Genomic DNA, 24203 nt, shown 5'->3' with positions numbered 1-24203 from the left:
ATCCACGAAATGAGGGGGATCTGTATGACTAATTACACAACAATTTAAAAAGCACTTACAAATTATTTTATTTTTATTTACTTCTTTAATACCACTATTCTTTCTAATGCAGGATGTTAGAGTGCTTTGCATCATACCCACATATTAACAGAGACAAAAAATCAAACACATGTGACTCAAACGAATATCAAGGTGTAAGAGTCCCCTATCATCCATACTGGAAGGCATTAAGCTGTATTAGAAAGATTGCAAGGTACGAGCTGCAAGTAACAAAAAAGATCTCTGTGTCAAAAGCCTGGGTAGGAGGGTTGCTCGCAGAGGAGGTGGGAAGAGTCTCATATTTGGGATGTAGACTGCGCACACATCACCTGTAAGTCACATTGAGGTGGGGGCTGTATTGTATAAGGGATCACACCCACCCCTATGCCACAGACCTGCGTAGGGCAATATTTATTTTATTTTATTTCGATAATCATTTTATTGGTACGCAAGATTACTGAACTTACAAAAGGCACATACATTGCATCTCCCATTTCTTTTTAAGGTTAGGACAGATCCACCCTGTAGCATATTACAATAATGCGATATTAACTAGCAGTGAACAAAACATTACACTTTTTCCCATCTATAGGCCTCAGCATGTCTGCCATGGCGTAGAGCAATATTTAACATCCTTACATTAGTAGTGGCAATGCACCTCCACCCACTACGATCCTGTGCCCTAGGGCACCTGAGGAAGAGATGTCGTGCCTCATGGATCCAAGAGGCAGTGGCGCCCCAGCAGGGGTGCGTACATGAGTGCTAGAACATCCCAGGGAGAAATAGGACCCCCTCAAACGAGGTTAGGATTGGAGCTGTGCTTCCGTATAGCGGCAGAACTTTAAACATGCCTGTTTTAAAGTGGAATACTCTGCTAAAACATTTTCTATTGATTTAAGGCTGAAAATGAATGATTATGAGTAAAATAAAGTGCCGCAAAAATGCCAGTAAATTTCCATTTTTGTGCCGCTAAATTTCCATATTTGTGCCGCTAAATTTGCTAATCCATGGCGCAATATCCTGGTGGGTCTGACTATTGACTTTCAACTTATAGGCCCTGGGTACACTTTGCACCACATACTATGAACTTAAAGATAAGTTTAAATATGCTAATCAGGAGTATAATAAATGTTGATGTTTTAGGGGTCAGAGCACATGCTCTCTGGCCTTATTAGTCTAGTCCCAGTGCACAGAGTCAAAAAGCCAGCAATAAAATGTAGCAAAAAATGGGGATGACCACGCAAAAAGGAGCATTATCCTACAGCAGCACTCCCAAAAATTTCTGAGAAAGTGAGCACTAAACAAAATGCCCTTCCCAGTTTTTTCTCAAGCCAAAATGGATTGGACTAATGTTTCGTGAAGCTTGTTTACACCAGTCTTTCCCATCTCGCTAAACTTTAGTGGGGATATTTTGGGAGTCTAACAACCCTCTGATGCTAAAAACTTTACTCATCAGCAGAGCACTTAATGAAAACACAAATAACAAAGAGAACTTCAGTTTGAAAATAATGTTTAGGAATTTTTTTTACAAAGCAATGCATATGCTTTTACAATTTAAATTCCAGGGGGGACTGATTCCATCGCAACATGGCAGCCATTTTGAAAACATAAAAAACAGACTTTCAGAATGGCTGAATGCTCCTAATGGCTTTGCCAATGCATTTTAAGAAAAAAAAAACATTTGCAGAGCAAAAAGCAGGGACCACAGAGCATTGGCAAAGTGCAACCAATGGTCTTCTTTGATGCTAGATTTGTGCCTGCAGCTGGGATCTTTTCTTACACCTTTAGAAGAGATGTCACCCTGGCAGAACTGCATAATGTGACCAGAAAGTGCAGGGACACGTCGTGGAGGGGCATTCCAGGCTCTCAGATTTATGTGGCGGGAGCTTGTGATAGGTCCCAGGTTGTCCACCAGCATCCAACAACCCCTCCCCCCATCACGAATTTTTGTATGGCATACAAAAGAGGGCTAGTAACTTTCATAACACATCGAGGAGCAACGCCAAACTTTGTGCTGGGACATTTTTTCCCTGAGGCATCAGACGTTCCTTAATGTTTGTACAGCACTGTGTTGTGACTGCACGAGTGCAGCAGAGCACACGGCTTGTCACAGGGCACTCCCGTGGATGTCTGCTGACTATCGAGCCGTCACACCGTCTTCTCGTCTCAGTGTTAAAGCGTCCGCTGCTTCGCTCGCTGCACAAGACAGTTGTACACACAGCCAGCAACGAATGACAAACACAAACCTTTCGTTTCATCTGTAACGCAAATGTCTCGGTTCTTGCTTCATAATCAGTAAAATCAAAGCACCAAGTGATTCAGTGCTATGCAGGGCTTTATGTGGGATGAAAAAACGGGGGGGATGTCTCTCAAAGGGGCGTGGTCGATGTAATTAATGGCGTGGCTTAAAGCACATAAACTAAAGATATGTGCTTAGCATGTTGTGCTGCCCGACTTGTATTTGGCTGTTTCTGTCATTGCATCCAGATATATGATACAACAAGTAACATCATACCTACAACAAGTCAGGACTATTGGCGTTTTGAATGGTTGTTAGTTGCAGAAGATAAATAAGCAGCAACTACGGCTTGTATATAATACTGTAAAAACTTCCACTTAAAGCCCTGGTGACACTACGACAATGTTGCTGCTCTGGAGTTTCGAACAGAGAAGGGAAATCCAAAGAGAAAAGTACTCTCTTTAAAGGATTTCCCTTCCCCTACAATTAGGGTGCAAATTCAGGACGGTGAGTGTAAAAATTCAGGACAAAGGGTCAAAATTCAGGACACAAATTCAGGACAGTAGATCAAAATTCAGGACAAAACTTCAGGACAATTGGATAAGTTTTACAGACACATCAGAGGTCGTGCAATAGTATATAAGGAAGCCCAGCCATATCCAAACATATTCAACCATTTGCAACCATATCCATCATGTATCTTCCATCTATCATTTCACTCGTCCATCCCGTCATTCATCCTTTCACACATCCATCCATTATCCATCCATCCATCCACCCTTTCACCCTCTCCATCTGTACACTCATCCATCCACTCTTCTACCCATCCATCCATTCACTCATCCATCCAGCCATTTACCCTTTCACCCATCCAACCATTCTTTCACCTACTCATCCATCCACCCAGTCACTCATCCTTCCACTCATCCACCATTTCAGTCATCCATCTATCCTCCCTTTCTATCTCCATCGACCCTTTCACTAGCAATCCTTCCTTCCATCCATCCACCCACCCATCCATCTACTCATCACTCATGAATCCATCCATTGACCCTATCACTCATCCATCCTTTCTCTCATTAATTAATCCTTTCACTCCTTCACTCATCTATTCATCCTTTTGTCCATCTACTCTCCCTTTCACTCACTCATCCATCCTTGCATCCACCCTTTCACTCATCCATCCATTCACCCTTGCACTTATCAATTCATCAATCCATCCATCATTTCACTCACCCATCCACCCACTCACTCATCATCCACCTTTTCACTCATCCATCCACCATTTTACCCATCCAGCTACCCTTCCACCCATACATCCACCTTTTCTCTCTTCCATCCTTCCTCTCACTCATCAATCCATCCATCCTCATTATCCATCTATTCAATCTTTCATTCGTCCATTCACCCTTTTACTAATTCATCCAGCCATTCACCCATCCCTTCACCTACTCACGCGCCCACCTTTTCATATTAATTTTGAGCTGAGCCTTTTTGAGAAGAGGCCCATCAAGAACCTCACCCTCGCTGCAGGAGCCATTCCAGGACTGGGACAGAAGCCACCCTGGGCAGAGACAGGATCCACCACATGGGTGGACAGGAGCCATCACATGGGGGGACAGGAGTCATCACTGGCGGGGGGGGGGGCAGGAGCCATCACATGGGGGGACAGGAGCCATCACAGGCGAGGGGGACAGGAGCTACCACATGGGGGGACAGGAGCCATCACAGGCGGGGGGGACAGGAGCTACCACATGGGGGGACAGGAGCCATCACAGGGGGAGGGGGGCAGGAGCCATCACAGGAGGGGCAACAGGATCCACCAGGGTGGGCATGCAGTATTCTAGTATCAGCTTGGTCTCTTCCAGGGTGGGGTAGGGCTCCTCACCCCCTCCTGGACAAGAGAACGAGAAGACAGGCTCTTTCCAAAATGTTAGTTTTGCCATCCCCCACTGTGATGTACAGTACTTAAAGGACATGCTCCAAGAGAACTGATTGTCCTCCATACTTTGTTAATCAGTGTGGGTGCTATTGTGCCATTTCTTTATTGTATTACATTTTTAGACTGCATGTTTTAAGAACCCAGGTTTGTTTACAATTTAGTGACAGTAATTAAGCTCTGTGAAGGGAACCGCTTGCTGCCTCGGTGTAATCAGGGCCGGTTCTAGGATGTTTGGGGCCCTGGGCAGAAAGGGACAGTGCGAGGCCCCTCTAAATTGCAGAGACATGACGCATTCAGGGCTGTTTGCATCTGAATAGATGCCCCAGCTCCTTAAGCTGCAGCCCCTCACCCTCAAGCACCTCTTAAAAGCTCATCAAGGGCTGAAGGTGTGAAGGTTGCCACCCCGCTGTGCCTCTCCAATGCTTCTGGGTATCTGTGCTTTGGTACTGCATACGAGTCTGTTACACTCGATCTCAACAGCATCGGAGTCAAGAAGGGAGGTTGGGGCAAGCAGTGCCGGCTCTAGGGTGGTGCGACCGGTACCCGGTTAAAATTACGGACAAATCGCGTCCGTTAAAGAATACTTCACGGACAACGGATAGACGGACGAAATTACGGACTGTCCGTGAAATTTACAGACGGTTGGTCACCCTACCTACAATGCTCACCTGGCATGACGTCATGCCGTAACTTCTCCACTAGTGAGAAGTGAGCAGGGTGAGCAGCGCACATCGATGTGCCGCTGTCACTGCAGTCCGGAAAAAAACGGATCGCCTGTGCCAGGGCAAAAACAGAGCCCGACAGAGACCCGTTTCAAGGACCCCTTTAAAAACTGCTGGTGCTCAGCACCAGTGAGACCCAGCCCACTTAAAGCCCTGGTACTATGAATGTTGGCGCTAGACTCATCTGATCCGGTGATACTAACCATAGGAACAACATGTGCACCAAAATGTGACTTCTACCTAAACTATTTGCAAAATAAACTACATTATTACAGTCAAGCAGGGAAGATGAACCTCGTAGTCAGATCACAAACAGTGGGTGCAAATTGCGCGCTGATTTTTTTGCGGCCCGACTGTCATTTTGTGTTGTGATCCATGTAGATCACAATGCAAAATGCCAAATTACAGAGCCTAATGAATATTAATGAGACGTTCGCTCTTTACAACCCCTGCGATTGGCGATAAATACACATATGACGAGCAGCAAGGTGCATCTGAACCTATATGACCAATATAACCTGATTTTAGTTTTATTTTAGCCCTGCTCACCATGGAGCAATGAAGGCAGAATAAATCCTATAAACCCACCCCCACTGGCAAAATTGAAGTATTTCTCATCCCATGCTACTTATTACTCTGCTCCATCCTTTGGCAGATGGAGTCTAAGATGTGGTTTGCAGACAAGATAAAAATATAACATTGATTATTGAATAACTTACTCAGAGGCGGCAATCCTACACATCTCTGTTCATCATTCATTGGCTTCCAACAATGATGGAGGATACAGTATCTGACCACTACCAGTGATGATGCTAACCATCATCGTCTATGATTAGAAGCAAGGACTCTTTGGCATTGCCCTGATTTTGGGAGGCCTGGAAGGACATATGAGTCAAGCTGGCATTAGGTGAGGATATTGTACTAGTGCCATCAGACCGTCTTGCAGTCCTACATGAAATGTCTGATAATTAGACTTAAGACCAAAACGTAAGTTAAACTGAGACAAAAGTCTTACCACTCGTAAATGCCCTTTGTGAATACCGAAAGTCATAAAGTTAGGCTTTCTTCTCAGTTTACCTTTGTGAATCGGGCCCATCGGGCCCATTGTCCCCACTTTAACTTGAGTCCAGAAAATTGGTAAAAGGTGTAACTTAGTGACATCAGGCCTAGGATAGTAGTGTTATGGTCTGTGATGGTCAAAAGGAAGTCATCCGAATATATGAAGGTCTTAATGGGGTCGACACTTGTGCTGATCTCCTTGATCTCAGCCGATGACAGGACTACTATAGCAAGAGGTAACAATTCTAAAAAAGTTGTGGTGATAAGAGGCACCCATGCCTTGGGCCTCCACTGATTTCCACTCAATGGGACAGGGATCAACTAAAAATAATGCATGATGTTGTTTTCTGGGTTAAACATTTTCTCTACATCTAGAAAGATGGTGAGTACATCTTCAAAATTATCCTTAGTATTCCACAGAAGAGGAAAAACATATGAGAAAGCAAATGGTTCCTTGAAGATCTCCTTGGTACAAATCTCACTTTTGATGGCTGTATAACGATGGAACAATAATATTGTTCAGTCACATTGCCAGTATTTTGGTCAATAGCTTAATATTGACATTTATGTGGGAGATAGCCTATTGTTCTCATACGCCAAGTGGATCCTTATCAATCTTTGGTAATAATTAAATACCTGCACTCTAATATATCTTGCCAGTACCTTCTGCCTCTTTGAAGGCCTCTAGAAGCAGGGGTGCCATTGATCCTTACATGTTGTACAAATGGTGTGGAGAAGTGTGGCTCAAATGGTTAGAGCGGCAGACCCTGATGCAGAGGTCTGGTCCGGGACCAGGGTTCAATACCTGCCTCGGCGAGTCTTGGGCTCAATTTCCTCGGACCTGATAATACTCGCCTCGGTGCCTATTCTAATCATGGGTCCCACTCTGCGACTCTGGGCAATAGCTTGCTTAATCACCACAACGGCCCTAAAGCGCTGGGATGCCTGGTTTCACCCTGGGGGTGCCCAGGAGTGGACACTCACAGGGAAAACCAGGAAGGGTTCCTAAGCGGTATACGGACAGCGCCGGGACACTACCTCAGGGAAGTAGCTGTGCGCTCTATAAATACCGGTACATTTACATTTACATTTTGTAAGATTCCCCTGGAAAGCCATCCGCTCCAGTTGATTTACAAGTGAGCAATGTGTATATAGCTTCTTTGATTTCCTCCAAAGGTGACGCTTTCACACAGGAGCTCTGTTGGACTTGGCCCTTTTGGCAGGTACACCCCTAAACTTTTTGCTTTTATATGGGACCTGGTGTTAGTTGTTTTTGGCTTCTGCGCACTTTAACACTGTGTCCCAGTGTAAAGTGCGTGTGCAGTCTGAGTGTATGTGGTGAGATTGGCCTGCCCTTCCATAGGAATGCATGGGGAATGTGTGTGTCCATGGTAGTTCCTGATGCGTGGGGAGTGCAGGGGCGAGTTTGGTATGTGCTAACTCGTGAGATTAAATGCTGCGCGACGGTGTGCGCAGATTTAATGTGTTTAGTGTAGAAGTGCCACTTCTAGAAGTTGGCATGTCTGTGTAGTAAATGTGAATTGACTGTCTGGCTTGTCATTGGCTGGAGCTGGCTGGGGTGCCTGGCTCAGGGAATCAGGATGGGTCTGCCCCGGTGGTGAATGGAGAGATCTGCATGTTGATGGGAGAGAGGAGTGCACCTGGGACCTGAATAGGGCTGATCCTTCCCTACACAATGCTGGCTCTGCTCCCTGTTGTATGACTGATGTCCCTTGCATGTCCTGTGAGTGTGGCTGAGCACAACAAAGTGCTCCAGAATCAGCTGCGTCTGGTTTTCCCCCTACCCTGCACCCTCCAGAAAAAGGAAATGCATGTATAATAAGGGGCTGTGACCCCATGTATGTTGTTCTCTCTTGTTCCTGACTTAAGGGGGGCCTGCTGCTGCTGGGCGCCAGGAGGAACCACCACTGGGGACTGCCTCCCTGCTGGAGGGCCCTGTGAGCTGGCCCCTGGGCCCAGCCTTTGCCCCCCCTGCCATCTGAAGGACTCTTTTCTTGGACTGTAGCGCCTGGGAGTGCTTTATTCCTTATCCTGAAGAGCGCCTTGTTGCCATTACTCAAGAAGGGCTTTATTCTAAATTCCCCCAGGAAGAGGAGCTGGGGCTGTACTGCGGAGGGAGATAGAGGGAATCCCCAGATTAGGGATTCCCTCGTGACGCTGGCAGCGCGGGTGCCCACCCCGCTTAGTTTTGGATTTTATTGCGCAGGTGCCCGCCCTGCGACTTGCCCCTGTTTATTTGATCGAGTTCGGCGCGGGTGCCCACCCCACATATTTGCCAGGGACCTTGTTGCGAGATATATGTCCCTAGCGGGTTCCCACCCCGCTAGGACTTTGCTTCTAAACCGGGAGCCTACCCTGTACCTGGCCGTATCACCGCCGCAGCCCGCGACCCGGAAGTCAGGCAACCCTTGCCTGGGACAGGGCCGGGGCCTGTTGCACGCCGGAGAGGAGGAATTCCGGTGACATGACACGGGGCTCCCGTGTGGAAGGGAGAGCCCCGCGTAGTGCCAAAGAGAGCCCTGGGCCCTAGGAAGGGGCCCGGGTGAAGGAGGAGACGCCGCAAGGACAGCCCAGGTGAACGCTCCCAGCCACGCTGTGCCGGTGCGAGGCTGGGAGCGAGTGGAGAGCTGCCGGGAGCTACGAGGGAGAGCAGCGTGAAGTCCTGCCCGAGGCCGGTGATTGGGGCCGAGCAGCCTTGAGGGAAGCTCCTTTTGCCACTGTGGTGCCTTGTAAGGCACAAAACCCGGCCTATGTCCTGAGCAGGCCCGCCGTTGCGGGCCGCTCCAATGTGGGGGAAGCTATTTGTTGAAGACGCCCCTGTGTGGGACCCTGCGACAGAGCGGCCTGGTTGCCATTTGACTGCCCCCACAAGCCCATAATTGTTGAGAGAGCCAGAGGGGCCCGTGACTACGCCCCGTGTTGTGCCCCACAGAGTTTGAGGGCCTTCAGTATCTGCAGAGCCCGTGGGGCTCCACCAAGAGGGGAAGAGTGAGTCCGGGGCACCGCAGTGCCAGCCCCATAGTTTCTTGGAGGCCTTTCTCATCTAGAGTCCCAGAAAGGGGCTCAGAAGGCACGCTGATGCCCATACTCCCTGCCACAGCTGCCCAGCAACTAGTAGGCAGCTACCACGTTTAGGCCGGACCTTTTGCGCACTCCTCGCCCGCTGCGTGCGCAGTCAGCCCAGACATTCAGGACAAAGGGCGTTTGAGCCCCTGAGAGGCCAAATGGGCCTGGGGACAGTTTTTATGTGTTGTGCCCTCGCTTAGGGCACATGGTTCTTCCTAAGGTGATTAGTATTGCGTAGTGTGTTATGCCTGTTCATACCTGTAAATGTGTTTATGCTTAGGAGGTTGCTTTGCCTAGTACAGTTTATACTAGTGAGTTTATGTTTACCTGTGTGATCTATGCTTAAAGTGATTAGGATTGCGTAGTGTGTACCTACCTTTTACCAGTGGTTACTGGTTGTGTTCTACAATTGTTATTTTTGCGTTACAATTATTTTATGTTCTAGAAGTGCTATTTCTACTAAGTGCTGATTCTGACAGTGGCCCACGTGGCCCTGTCCTGTGCGAATAATCCCCTCTAAATACTGCCCAGTGCCAGTTGGCACAGTGTATCTGTGTGATTGTGATCTAATGTGTTTATGGTAATACAAAGGCTATTTTTTATATATAACCTTGTGTGGAGTTCCTTTTTGTGGTGTGCCTAGTGTGTTGCTGCTGTGTGTGTGTTGCGCAAACCCTTTATACATTGCCTCCGGGATAAGCCTTACTGCTCGTGTCACGTTGCCAAGGGGGTGAGCAGGGGTTATCTTGGTGTGTAACTCCCTTGCCCTAACTAGAGTGGTGGTTTCTGCCTGGCTTTGGCGCAAGCCTTAGCCAACCAGAAATCCCATTTCTAACACTGGAAGTCAAGCAGAAGGGATCTGGACTTGTGTTTGCGCAATACCCCAGTGACAACTGGTTGCACTACAAACTCTGCATTTAGATAATCACGTGTTTGGGGATTGTTGTTTTTGAGTTTTATTGTTTCTCCTAAGAGTGTCATTTTTAGATTGTGTACTCTTGCTTCAGCTCAGACAGTTAGGTCCCCTGTGTTGCACGTGTCCCTGAGTGTCTGCCAAAATGGAGTCTGCTTTTAATTTCTGTGGCCTGTTTAGATACAGTGTGTATGAGTTGGTAGAGTTCTGTGAAGAGAGAGACATAGCAGTGAGCGGGTCAGACACCCAGTTCAAGCTTAGGGATAACCTAATCCAGTGGCTGAAGTATGAATGGGAACGTGAGCGCAGTGAGGAGAAGAGGGCCCGGGCAGCACGCCATGAGGGTGATGGGTCTGAGGGGAGCCCTGAAGAATCTGAAGAGGAGAAAGGAAATGACAGTACATGGACACCAGTAGATAGTGAAGACCCCATAGATAGGGAGTCCCTTGCTGGGTCCAGTGTCGGGGGCAGCGCCCCATCCCTTTCCCTGTCCCCAGAGGAGTGGGTAGATAGGAGGGAAGAAAGGGAGCATCAGCTGGCATTAGAGAAACTCCAGAAGGAGAGCTATGAGTATATGGAAGCTCAGAAATTGGAGTTGGAGAATAGGAAGGTAGCCTTCGAGGAGGAAAAGGCATTATGGGCCCAGGAGTTGAGTCTTAAGGCGTTGGGCCTTGAAAAGCAAAAGCTAGAGACTGAGAGGGTCTTAGCGCAGGAGAGGATGGAGGAGGCTGAGAGGGCCTTCACCAGAGAGAAATTAGCTCTGGAGGGTAGATTATCCCCTGTGCGCAGTGGTAATTTTCTGGGTTCCCCAGTGAGGGTGGAGTCCAGTGGTAGCAGCGATTTAGAGTCCAGTGCAGAACATCCCATTCCCAGTTCCCAATGTATGGTACCTTGTTCCCGAGAGGAGGAGTACAGGTTGGAGTTCAGGGATAGTAGGAAACTGTCTCCCCTGTCTTGGGAGAGGTTTTCGGATGAATGTCATGATGTACTGGCTGAGTGGTTAGAGGTTCAGGCAGAACCTAATTTCGATGACCTGTTCTATCTGGTTATCAGAGAGCACCTGCTCAGTTGTTGTTTGCCAGGGTTGTGCCAACACCTGTTGGAGGGTGGATTTTCTGATCTAGGGGTATTTATACATGAAGCAGACCGCTGGGAAAGTGCCAGAGGATCTGAAGAGGCATTGGTGAGTGATCCCAAATGTAGTGGTTCAGGTACCGTCCAGCCCAGAGTGGTGGAAGAGGTTCAGAGTAACCAGAAATCCCATTTCTAACAAGCTCTCTGCCTCATTGCCTAATCTAGGTAATCAAAGGGAATTCATACATTCTCTTTCCCTTTATTGCTCCCCTCTGTTAGAATCATACAGTTTTTCATAAAAATGCACACAAGCTTGTACAATATCTTCAGAGTGAGTCACCACATTACTGTGTTAACTGATCCACTCAGGGGCATACCTGGTATGTCAACATCCTGCTGGCCTTCTAAACCTATTCGTTATGTTTGTGCCTCAGGCTGGTTAGAGCATTTTCGCATACCTTGTATATAACTCATGTGCAGATAAATCAGCCACCAAGACTCTCTTGAAAGCTTCTGTGGGGGTGTTGTTATAGTCCAAAATCAGAGATATAATTATTTGTCCTAGTTTCTGCTATTTCAAATTTCCTAGTTGCTTAGCTTCACATCAGCTGATCTCTCCATGTCGCCTTGCCTGAGGCTCACAAGAGTTGGGAAGATATAGCATAAGATTCGTCCACCTCTTTCTAAACTTAAATATGGAAGTTTAACAACGGATTCTCCTCCGGAAGCCTGTGCTGAGTGGCTTGAGTTTACCAGTAGGAAGAGGGTGGGGATGTAAGCCCGATTAGTTTGTCCAATTGCCCTGGGAGTTGCCTGCGATGCTATCAGGAAATATATCAACACTTTGTAGATTTGGAAGCCGGATACTTTCTGTCAAAAAGTAGTCGATCTTGGATAGGGAACCATATAATTGTGATATAAAAGTATATTCTTTTCTCAAAGGGGGGGTTTGTCGCCAAGCTTCAATTACATTCAAATCATGGAGCATATCCTTCATGGTTGCCCGGTCTCTACTATCAGCTGAATGTAGGGGGGGTGTCTTATACGCGAGTGGGTCTAAAGTCAGAATCCCCCTATCACAGTTCGTGTTCTACTGCATTTTGCCGAAAGTCTGGTAAGTCACATTAAGATGTTTTTCTTCTATACATTGGGTAGAAACACTGAACTTACTATTAGGGACTGTCCCATTGTCCTTAGCAAAGACATATTATCCCTCAGGGTCCCTTCACATCTTTTTTAATTTATTAAATCGTTTTATTGGCCTTTCAATAAAAACAAGTATAAGACTCAAACAGTGCACTGATAGGTTCACCAGCTCTGCCGTATTTGAAGGTTCCTTCACATCTTAAGCAGTTTGCGGTGAAGAGTTTTTGAATTGGAATAGACTCTCCACATTTCTGTTAGGGGTGCAAATGTATGCTCTGGAGCAGAGGTTTCGGAGAAGGTCCTATATTTACTGATTACTCTGCCCACCCAATCTTGCTTCAGTTTGTCAATCTCCCTGAGGGAAAAATGAGTTTCATGAACAAATTCTATTTCAGTGCATTTATTATTGAAATATGTTAGCCCCTTTTTCTGTTTTCCTAAGTTTGAGAAAAAATTTATGTTCACGGGTCAGGTTGGGATCTCCTGTCCATTTAATGTGTCTACAGTTACTACTAATCAGTATGGCTTTTCGTGTCTCAGAAACTGTGGGTAACAATTGAGGTTCATAATATTCAAGTAAGTAGAGGAAGGCCTATTTCCCAAGTACTCTAACACTTAAAGAAAAGTGAATGTGGGATCCGCCTACCAAGGGATATGGTGGCAAATCTAAAGCTTTAGTAATTCCTTCTTTGGCATTCATGGGGTGTGCTCTGTGTATATAGTGCCTTCACTCTAACTTCAACTTCTAACTTTAACTTTGAACTATTAGCAACAGGTGCACATTCCTTCCAGCACATCCAGCTGGACTGCTTAGGGGCACAATGAAAATACCTTAAATTGTGGGGGGAAACTATAAGATAGTATGTTGCAGTGTCTGGCGCATGACCCCTCTGGGTAAATTCAATATTAAAAATATTCCTGGGATCATCCAACATTTGTAAATACAGTAAAGCAGGCTTGGCCTGTAGAAACCCCTTCCATTTTAATAAAGGAATGATAAATTTAGCTCTGATATCACAAAAATGGTCACAGAAGAGCGTAAAGTGCATTGTGTCTTGTATTGACATATCATCACAATTGCAGGGTGCATTATCCTCGGGGTTACACCATCTTTCAAAAGACCCCAAGAAAAAATGGATCAAGTTGAAGCGAAACTTTGTTAGCAACCTGGGATGGTATGGCCTGGTTACCAACTTTAAGTAGGGCTCAATGGAAGGTGAAGTAACCAATAACAAATGAGCCCTCACAAGAGGTTTTCTTAATTCTTCTCCCTCCCGATCCTGGGACCTTTGGGATAAAAAATGCTTTTTTACCCAATTGATGTCACCTCTCACTATACCTTCTGGCTTTTCAAAGATGTCTACACGCCCAAGGTTCGCAAACATAGTTTTTATATAAGAGAGCCACTGAATTTCATTCCCCTTTTCTAGTCTAAGGCAATCTTTTAAAATCTGTTGGTTCAGAGTCAATTCTGGGTTAAGCCATATTTTTAACTAATTAACAAGAGGGGACAACCCTATCTGGTCACACAGATACCCCAACCCCAGTTCCTGATGAGTGACGAAGCCATTAAGGGACTTCAGTAGCCCCCATGCGGTATTTAAGCACGGCCCGATATTTTAAACCGCAGGACTAAGAATTTAAGCATAGTTTTACTAAGTCGGGGGGCGCTAGAGGGCGCCGAGCGAGATGGCCGCACTTAAGTGAGGCTCCGCCGAGACCATCTAATATTCGTCCATTTATCCTCCACAACCCGAATGCTGCACCCCATAAACGTGCTGTGCACCGCTCTCTGACTCTGGGGGTCCACTGAGGTGCTTTTTAGCCTGGCCGACAGCTGCTGGGACCTTCCCCGGGGCCGGACCGCCCTGCACGGGGATCGCGCCAGAGGAACATCGGCCCTCGCTCTGTGACTGCCCTGCTGAGAGCCGGACTGGGGAACTCCTCTGTCGCCTACGGGGAGTGTCTGGAGAGAGAGGCATCCGGCGCTGGTGATAGCGACGCTGGTGTGGACACCGCCGGGAGGCGCCTGGAACTCGGCCGATCGACCCGGCCCTGCTGGTTGTGGTGAGTGGGGCGAGGTGCTACGCGAGCCCGGGGCTGCGGAGGCGGCGCAGGGCCGCACTGGGCCGCGCCGCGCGAGCTGTGGCCGGCGGGGGCACGGGGGGGAGGCCTCCACAGCGACGGGGTGACGGAGCAGAGATCCCCGGTTTAGCGGGGGGGCGAAAGTTTGCTCTTCTCCGCATAAGATTGACGGCTGGGTATGGACTGTTTGGCGCGCTTTTCTTGTCACCAGGCGCCATTGCAATAACTGACCCGGGCTGGGGACTGCTGCAGAATCACGAACATATTCCCTGGCTTGGGGCGCCTGGTGTGTAATTAAAGGCTTCCTGGGTCGCCTTCCCTGCTATATCGCCTCTGTGATTTCAGACCCTCGGCTAGGGCTCTGCACTGGTCACCACCATGGGCAGGACGGAAAGAAACCAGCCGAAGATCACGTTTGAGGCCAAGAAGACGGTGCTCATGTCTGCTCAGGAACCGCCTGATACTGAACGAGGGGGGGCAGCTGGGTGCACTCCGACTTTAGAGGCGACATTGGTGGCTATGCAAAAGACCCTACAGTCCATCGAAGGCACCATGGAATCTGTAAATCACCCCCTTGACCACATGGCGACACAATTTGACCGCCAAAACGAACGGATGGGAGAGGTGGAGCAGAGAGTATCTGCCACGGAGGACGGCCTCGCCACGGTATCGACTAAGGTTTTCAATATGGAGAGGGTCTTGGCTGTTATACAGGCGAAGAATGAGGAGTTAGAAGGGAGGTCCAGAAGGAACAATATCCGCGTCACGGGCCTGGCTGAATCCACAAATGTTGGCGGGATGGAGGATTACATGGAACGTATGCTGATAGACATTTTTGGAGCGTATCAGTTGTCTCGAGTCTTCATAGTGGAGCGCGCCCATCGCTCCCTGGCGAAACGACCAGCGCCGGGGGCACAACCGCGTCCCATTGTGGCCCGGATCTTGAACTATAGAGATAGGGATGCTATTCTACGCCTTGCAAGGGAGAAGGGATCCATTGAGTATCAAGGTAACAAACTTGAGTTTTATCCTGACTTTACTATGGCGGTACAAACGGCACGTAAAGAATTTGCCACAGTGAAACAGCTATTGCGCACTGAAGACATCCAGTACGCCATGTTATACCCTGCTCGCCTTCGGATAGGGCCTCCGTCCGACAATAAGATTTTTTCCTCCCCTAAGGCGGCCATGGACTACGCCAAAAAACAGAAGAAACGTAACAGAGAGCCGAATGGACTTCTGGACGGAGAGGAGGGTCGGCAGGACGAGGTTGCCTAACTTCTTACATACCATCCACCGTGGGAGGGGCCCAACCATGTAGAACTGCACTAGCACTCTTTATCTGCTATTCTGTCTGTAGACACTGCCCGTTCCAGAGGAGCCGTGTTATCTGTTCTGGCAAAATGCCATCCCCGTACATGCTGACATGGGACATGCACACTGGCCCGTGCTATCAACTTTTGCTCAATGTATAGAATATGCGTCCTTTGGAAAATGTCGTGGCCTGGCTTGATGGCTGCGGTCGGAATGGGTCGTACACACGCACTGTGCTATCTGCTTGAGACACTGGCCATATAAGTTGGCGCCTCTATTGTACCTTGTGTGCATTCATAGAAGCCCTGTGGCATTGTATTGATATTTGGCTGATATTTGTCTTCACTGTAATCATGCAGAAGGGGTGCTGGGGTCGGGGTTGTTGGTTATGGAGAATGGTCTGCACTCTCGTTAGATCTCTGACGGGAGCTGTGTGCCGCTGCGCCCCCGGATATGGGAGATCCCCACATACTGTTGTTTGTATTGTTGGGGGTTGTAAGGGGGGGGGGGAGGGATGGCTTTGGCAGGTTGGGAATGCTGAAGTGGGTGGTGGGATGGAGGGGGGGTTCTTGGAGTTCGACGTGAGGTTGCTGTATTTCCTGGTCAATGGTTGGGGATTTGAGATGACTGCAAGATGGGTGGAGTATTATTGGTCTTGGTACGGATTTACTTGTGAAGATACTCATGTACTTTCTGGGTTGCGGGGTAATGGTTGCTGGGATGTCGAGCGGGGGCGGGGTGATGACTTCTGGCTGCTGGGTTGCTTGAAGGTTTGGCAGTATGGAGAGGGGGGGTAAACTTACATGTGTTACTTGGAATATGAGGGGACTCAATCGGCCGCAAAAGACTAGACAGATGCTTGCGTTCCTGAATAGGCATGGTGCTCAAGTAGTCTTTCTTCAGGAAACGCATCTTCGGGGTAGGGCAGCTGAAACTGTGGGTAAGCAGTGGGCGGGAGTTCGACTAGCTACGGCCTATTCCTCTTATGCACGTGGGGTGATGATCTTGATTAAAAAAAATGTGCCATTTGAAATACTCCATGAGGAGATTGACCTGGATGGTAGGTATATCATTGTGCAGGGTAAATTGTGCGGTACACTTGTCACCCTTCTTAATGTGTACGGACCGAATGTCGATGACCCTGAATTCTATGCTGCTCTGTGGAACAAAATTTATATGCTTCCCCCGTCGGCTGTCCTCTGCGGAGGAGATTTGAATGTCACGTTGGATGTTGAATTGGACAAAAAGCAGGATAGGCCCTGCGTGAGGAAAAAGGCTGCGGATGCGGTGTGTGAGGGTATGCACGGGCTGAAGTTGCTGGATATCTGGAGATTGAGGCATCCGGGCAGACGAGAGGGAACGTGTTACACGTCGGCGCATGATACGTGGTCGAGATTGGATTATTGGCTGGCAACTCGTGATGTGAGTGGATGGGTGTTGAGTGTGGAACATCTGCCTCGCACTATCTCAGACCATGCGCCTGTTCGACTGGTGCTGCAGTTGCCGACGCATGCGCCAGCCCCTTTTACTTGGCGTCTCTCCCCTGGTGTATTGTCTGATCAGGTACTGCGTGAACGACTGCGTGAGATCATTGAGGAATTTTTCGCGAAGAATGTCGGGTCGGTTGATACCATCGGCACAGTATGGGAGGCCTTCAATGTGACTGTGAGAGGAGCGTGCATTGGTCTCAGATCAGGGGTGCTAACGTCAATTAGGGGTTCCATGCCCAGACTGGAAAACGAATTGCTTGTCCTGGAACGCCGGCTGGAGGAATATTCGGAGGAAACATTATTGGCTGACATTAGATCGAAAGTCACTGAATATAACGAGCTGGCGGAGCAGGAGGTGAAATTTCTATCTAAACATACTACAGCTAGATATTATGGCGAAGGGGGTAGGCCGGGAAAGGGGCTAGCGGACCGGGTGAGGGAACCTTGGGCGCGCCACTGCACTGTGCAGGAGATTGAAGATGGCGGGGAGGTAGTGACTAGCACGGATGGTATTCTAGCATGCTTCACGAAACACTACTCACAACTATATAAGCACAGGGACACGGCAGATGAGGAGGACATAAATAGGTACTTTGAGGACATCGCTTTGGTGTGGTTGTCCAGGGGACAGCAGGAATTTCTTATGCATCATGTCACTGAGGAGGAGTTCAGAGAGGCAATAGCTGCTCTCCCGAATGGCAAAGCGGCTGGCACGGACGGGCTGCCCTCTGAATTCTATAAAGAATATGCAGATTTGTTGATACCGCACTTGGCAATGGTTCTAGAGGAGGCACTTGACTGCGGCCGGCTGCCAACGACAATGAGAGAGGCACTCCTAGTAGCGTTGCCAAAACCAGGAAAGCCACTGAATAAATGCGATTCGTATCGCCCTCTCTCCCTCATGAATACTGATGTGAAAATAATAGCCAAGATATTAGCCACAAGATTGCGTTTACTCCTCCCGGTCATGGTACTGCCGGATCAGTCGGGATTTGTTCCTCTTCGGTCCACTACTCACAATTTGAGGGCACTATTTGCTGTGTTACACCTGCTTAAACCGGAACTGGCTGCGGTGGCGGTCATGCTGGACGCTGCCAAGGCCTTCGATTCAGTGGCATGGAAATATATGATAACCGTCCTTCACCGAATGGGGGTGCCCCTTTTTTTTACGTCGCTAGTGACTCTCCTATATACAGAACCCATAGCGAGGGTGAGGGTCGGTGGTCATGTCTCTTCCCCATTTCCAATTCAGAGAGGAACAAGGCAGGGCTGCCCTCTCTCGCCCTTGCTTTTTGCTATTGTGATGGAACCGCTGGCATGTATCTTATAATTTACAACAAGGGGTGGTGATGGACAGAGTCTCTGAATTAAGCAGAGTACTCTCACCCAGTCAAGAGATCAGGGCTAGATCCAACACCGTTTTTTAGCTCATTGCACCATCCCAGTTTCAGAACCTGGCTGTATGCAAATTAGTCTGTCCCTGGCCCAGTGCATCATGGGAACAGGGCAGACCAGACTACAAAAGCCAATTCTTACACTGGGAAGGAAACAAGCTTCCGGGGACCGGTTTCTGGCATTTCAGCCGTCTTCGGCCCGGCTTGCTTGAATCCTGATGGTGCAATGAGCAAGGGACTCACATCTGAGTATACCCTTCCACGCTTGGGGTGGACAAAATAATTTACAACAAGGGGTGGTGATGTTCATCACCACCCCCTTTTCTGAATCGGCCTGTATCTTATGGCAGAGGTATGCGGAGGCGGCGTTGAAGTTCCCTCTTCGGTCTTTAGCAGTATCCATGTATGCTGATGACATGGTCCTATATATGCGAGAACCGGCAGTGCACCTAGAAAACATATTGAGAGAGTTCATCAGGTTTGGTCGTCACTCCGGTCTGACCATCAACTGGGATAAATCTGTTGTACTGCCCCTCACGAATGCCACCCATCAGATACCCTTGGAATTCCCGTTGGAATGGGCGACGGAGTCGGTTAGATATCTGGGCGTCTGGGTGCACAGGGACTGCCAAGAAATTGTAAGGGCTAATTATGGAGTAGCCATCTCTAAGCTGGAGGATCAGGTGACGCAATGGATTTGTCTTCCTCTGACTCTAGCAGATCGGATATCTTTGATTAAAATGGTGGTCCTACCGAAGTTCCTCTATCTATTTGTCAACATACCTGTCCCACTGAAATCGCACTTCTTTGCAAGGCTGCGCTCCCTACTAATTACGCTCACCTGGGCTGGTAAGAAGCCGCGTGTAACGTGGGAGTTATTAACCAAGCCATACGAGCTCGGGGGCTTCGCTGTACCGGACATGAAGCTATATTATCTATGTGCACAGGCACATTTCGCGACATACTGGATGTGTGCCCCTCCATATACCCCGCATGTGGCGCTTGAGGCCAGCGCTGTTCAGCCGCGTCCCCTGAGGGCCATGATAGTTAATGACCATTCGGTGTTTGATAAGGGAGAGATTGACACGGTGAAATCCACGGCGACCGCCTGGAGGGAACTGGGCAGACGGGCAGCCAGGTTGCCGTTATATGCGCCTGGTATGCCGCTTCTCTATCACTCAGAAATTTCGGTGTCGGGCGAGATTGGTGGGTTGCAGGTTCTGCGGGAAGCTGGGCTACAAAATATGGGAGACCTCTTTCCTGGGGCCACGTTTCTCTCGTTACAGGCTATGACAGCCCGCTCTTCTAACGTGGCTATGTCTACCTTCACATACGTTAGGCTTCGGGCTGCTGTTTATGCTCTATATCCTACATACCCGGAGGAACCATTGACGCTCGGGCCTTACAATCGCTTTACACCACTACGGACAGGGCTAAGTTGCTTTCTAAACTTTATCGGGCGGCGCAGGAAGATGAGGGGGTGGCGCGGTACTAGCCAGGGCTCGATGGGACAGGAGCCTTCCAGAACCACTGAGTGATGATGAATGGACTGAATGTTGTACTATGACTGGGGGATACGTGGTTAACGGCAATTTTCGCCTTCTTCATTATAAGTATGTGCATCAGTGGTACTATACACCGGTACAGTTGGTGCGGTATGGCCTTCGAACAACTGCTCAATGTGTAAGATGTGGTGGGGATGACGCTGATTTTGTGCACCTGGCCTGGGGATGTCCGCGTGTGTATGACTTCTGGAGGGCGGTGACGAAGGCACTCACTGTCATGACATCGACCGATGTTGCGTTGGATGTGCGCCTGTGCCTCCTGGGAATAGCCTCCGGTGTACCAGCTAAGTCGAGACGTTTTGTTGTACTGGCACTCCAATTAGCTAAGCGAAGAGTGGCTTTGGGGTGGGGGGGGGAGGAGAGCGCCAGATGTGCATTTGTGGCTGACTGACATGGCTTATTGCAGAGATCAGCTGAATTGTTACTATGAGGGGCTACCAGCGACTGCAAGACCGCAGGATATCTGGGCTCCATACACGCAATATATGCTTTCCCTGGGTGACACTGACAGCGACAGTAGCGTGAATGCCGGATTATCGGACGGAGGAGGTGAACCTGCATGAGTGCTACCTGTGAAAAAGAATGTTGTAGGTCGTGCTTACCATGAGGAGACCTCGGCCCTATATACGGGGTTCACAGGGACCATGGGAGATGGGTGAGGTCCGGAAGCCATTTGTTTACCCGCTACCTTATGTACCAAGATGAGAGTAGTTATCAATATCTACATACCCTGTTTATTAACCTCATTGCAACGTGGGGGTTGTGAAACTCTTTGATGGTATACCTACACGATTTGGAATGCTCACCAGGACCAGGACCGGGATTGTATGGGTGGGAGTTGGGGATTGATGTTGTTTGAATTTGGTTCAAAAGAAAAAACTGTAAAATGAGACCGAGATACCATAAGGGCGATACAGCCACGGACTTATGGTGTTTATTGAACATTGCAAGTGGATGTCTTGATGCGTCATCTTGAGCTATGTCTATCCTTGCTGTGTAATTCCGCTAATAATGACTATCTCTGAGTTCAACCTCCTTGACTGGTACACTGATTGCGGCCGGCCCTAACAGTCAGTTGTAGGCACACCGCTGTGTATGTGTATAATGTGTAATACAGGTCTTACAAATAAAAAAAATAAAAAAATAAAAAAAGTTCTTCTAGTTTTACTAAGTCACTTTGTACATTTTAAATACGTTTTTAAAGTGCAACGTGTCTCCTTATAGCCATTTGCCCGTGCTTGACAGAGACGTGTAGTAATGCAACTTTATGGCAGGGAGTTTTGGCACGGAGTTGGAGTTGGTACAGTCAACTGATTAATTGCCCAAACCTCTTCGATCCCAGCCCTGTTCTGTGTTGAGTTCAATTAAGATCAAATCCGAATAGTTTGGCTCTTCAAAGTGTCCTGGACCTCATGAAGTTGGGTCTGGATCTGAAGTTCAGACAAAGAGTGCTCTAGAGTCTAGAAGACCAGGTCCTAACGCCTCTATTTAGGTCACGGGTCCAGAAACCCCTCTCATCCATCTCTGCATTCAGAAAATTCAATATTTCAACCAATCTGTGATGTATGTGAATTGTGGGAATATCACTGTATCTTTGGATTAGTATCTCTTCCAGACTCCTATAGGTTCCATCATCTGAGTCCTCAAGACCTAGCAACCAATTCAATGGCCCTGGAAAATGTGTGATTCTTTATTATCCTCTCATCCGCCCCCTCTAGTTGTCTCTGTTTTGTATCCATCTAACACTTAAGCACAATGAGAATATGCTAACAATATAACTGTTGTATGCCAAGGTTAGTGCAACACAAGAAGGCGTATGTTCCTTAACTGTATATTGCCACATATTTGGTGATCGTAAGGATGTACGATTTACAGTTCCCCAGTCTCAGGTACTGCGGCGCTCCTCCAAGGGGGGCATGATTTATCCCTCTACTGCAGTGTCTCTACCATTTTGCACAGCCTTTCTCTGTCTGGGCGTTGAGGTCTATGCATTTCTCCACAGGGAAGAGATGTTCTTTGCAGGGGTATCTCAGTCTCCGCCACGATTAATCTCCTCCGATGGCCTGGGGAGTCGGGCATCCTAAAATGACTGCATGTCCGTCTGCCCAATTTAGATATATGAACAGTATTATAATGCTCCACCCTTCATAGGAGAATTCTCCGATGGGGAGAAGATTATTACTTTTTTGCTGTTAAAAAAAATCTAGTTTTGGGATTTTCTTTTTGAAAATAAGATTATAGTACTGTATGCCCACCCTCAAGACACTGTGGTTCCCTGCCTGCACTCTCGCGGGCAGGTAACTCAATGTTGCTCCCGCCCAGGGGGAGCAGCATTTATTTTACTTTTTACAGAAAGCATAGACTCCCCCAGCACCCAGTATAGTGCTGGCTGGGGAGGCAGCTGGGCCCTTTGGGGCCTGGGTGCCCCCCCTGTGGCTCCCAACAATGTCAGCAGTGTGGATGCCCTGGGTGGATCCCCTGGGCACCCATCTACAATTTAAAAGAAGGCCATTTCCCACCAGGGTTACCAGCTGGAGCAGCGAGGGGCCATCATAGTTACTATTCTGGGTCTGGTGGCTTAGTGGACTAATGTGTCCACTGTAGGGGCACCATCACTTGATACAATATTAAATTAAACAATATTTGTAACTTCAATATAATAATAAACCAGTTAAAAGTAATATACTTACCCTCAATATTTTGTTCCACAATATTTTTGCAGACATTACTTTCTAATCTAACAAACATTGGGGAAAGTGCATGTAATGGGGGGAAGTTCAACTGACTATTCTAATTACAGACTAACAAATATTGGGACATTGCACACAAAATAAAAACATAAAAGAAAATAATCAAGCACCATAATAAGAAACAATATTAAAGTAAACAAAATTGCAAACTGCAATATAATAATAAATCAGTTAAAAATCATATTTGTACCTCGATATTTTCGTTCACAATATTTTTGTAGCCACTGCATTCTGACCACCATTTTACGGTCAAACTATTTTTTTTAGTCCATATTTTGGTAGAATACCCCTACATGACATTTTAAAATCCTAAAATCTAATCCTGCAGTGTTTTAGAGTAATGCATGCATTCTTGTTCAATCTTGGATTAAAAAATGGGATTATGTTCTCCCTTTCTACGTGTCACGCTTTATTTTTATGTTTTTTGTAGCATCTTAAAACTTGTCTCTTTCATTCCAGGAAAGGGTTGAATTGTTCTGCCCGAGCTGATTATGAAGCTAGTTTTCATTCTGGTCCTGATGCAGTGGTAATATTGAGTTCAGCTGACCTGGGCTTATGCTACAACTTTATTAATATGAGATTGGGTACTGGAGCGAAAGGTGCTGAGGGACAATGGAATAGAGCAAGAGAAAGTACACAATGGGCGTTGAAACGAAAGTTGATGTTAAAAGAAGAGATGCCGGGAAAGAGTGCTGATAGGATGAAGAATGTGTTTGGTGGTAAATGATAGATGAACATGAATGAGTGTGAGACTGCATTAGAATGGGTGAATTTGGGAAGGAAGTACTAATCTGACAAAGGATACATGTGAGTTTGGGTTGATTATGATGGACAAAGCCAGTCAAGTCAAGTCAAGACCACTTTAATCGATTAATTAAAATCATAAAAGATACACAATCATATTACATCGTACAATTCATAAATATAGTTAAAAAAATCAATTTATAAAATTATAGAATATTTAAGTCCAATATATAACAGTTTAAAATAACGGGGAAATATCATACATTCATATTTGTGCATCCCAATTTTTGGAACCTACCCGCTGCTGCTACAAAATAGCTTGCAATATTAAAAATATTCCTGGGATCATCCAACATTTGTAAATACAGTAAAGCAGGCTTGGCCTGTAGAAACCCCTACCATTTTAATAAAGGAATGATAAATTTAGCTCTGATATCACAAAAATGGTCACAGAAGAGCGTAAAGTGCATCGTGTCTTGTATTGACATATCATCACAATTGCAGGGTGCATTATCCTCGGGGTTACACCATCTTTCAAAAGACCCCAAGAAAAAATGGATCAAGTTGAAGCGAAACTTTGTTAGCAACCTGGGATGGTATGGCCTGGTTACCAACTTTAAGTAGGGCTCAATGGAAGGTG

Source organism: Lissotriton helveticus, chromosome 2_1, assembly GCF_964261635.1.
Source record: "Lissotriton helveticus chromosome 2_1, aLisHel1.1, whole genome shotgun sequence".
NCBI lineage: Eukaryota > Metazoa > Chordata > Amphibia > Caudata > Salamandridae > Lissotriton > Lissotriton helveticus.
This window is presented reverse-complemented; position numbering follows the sequence as displayed.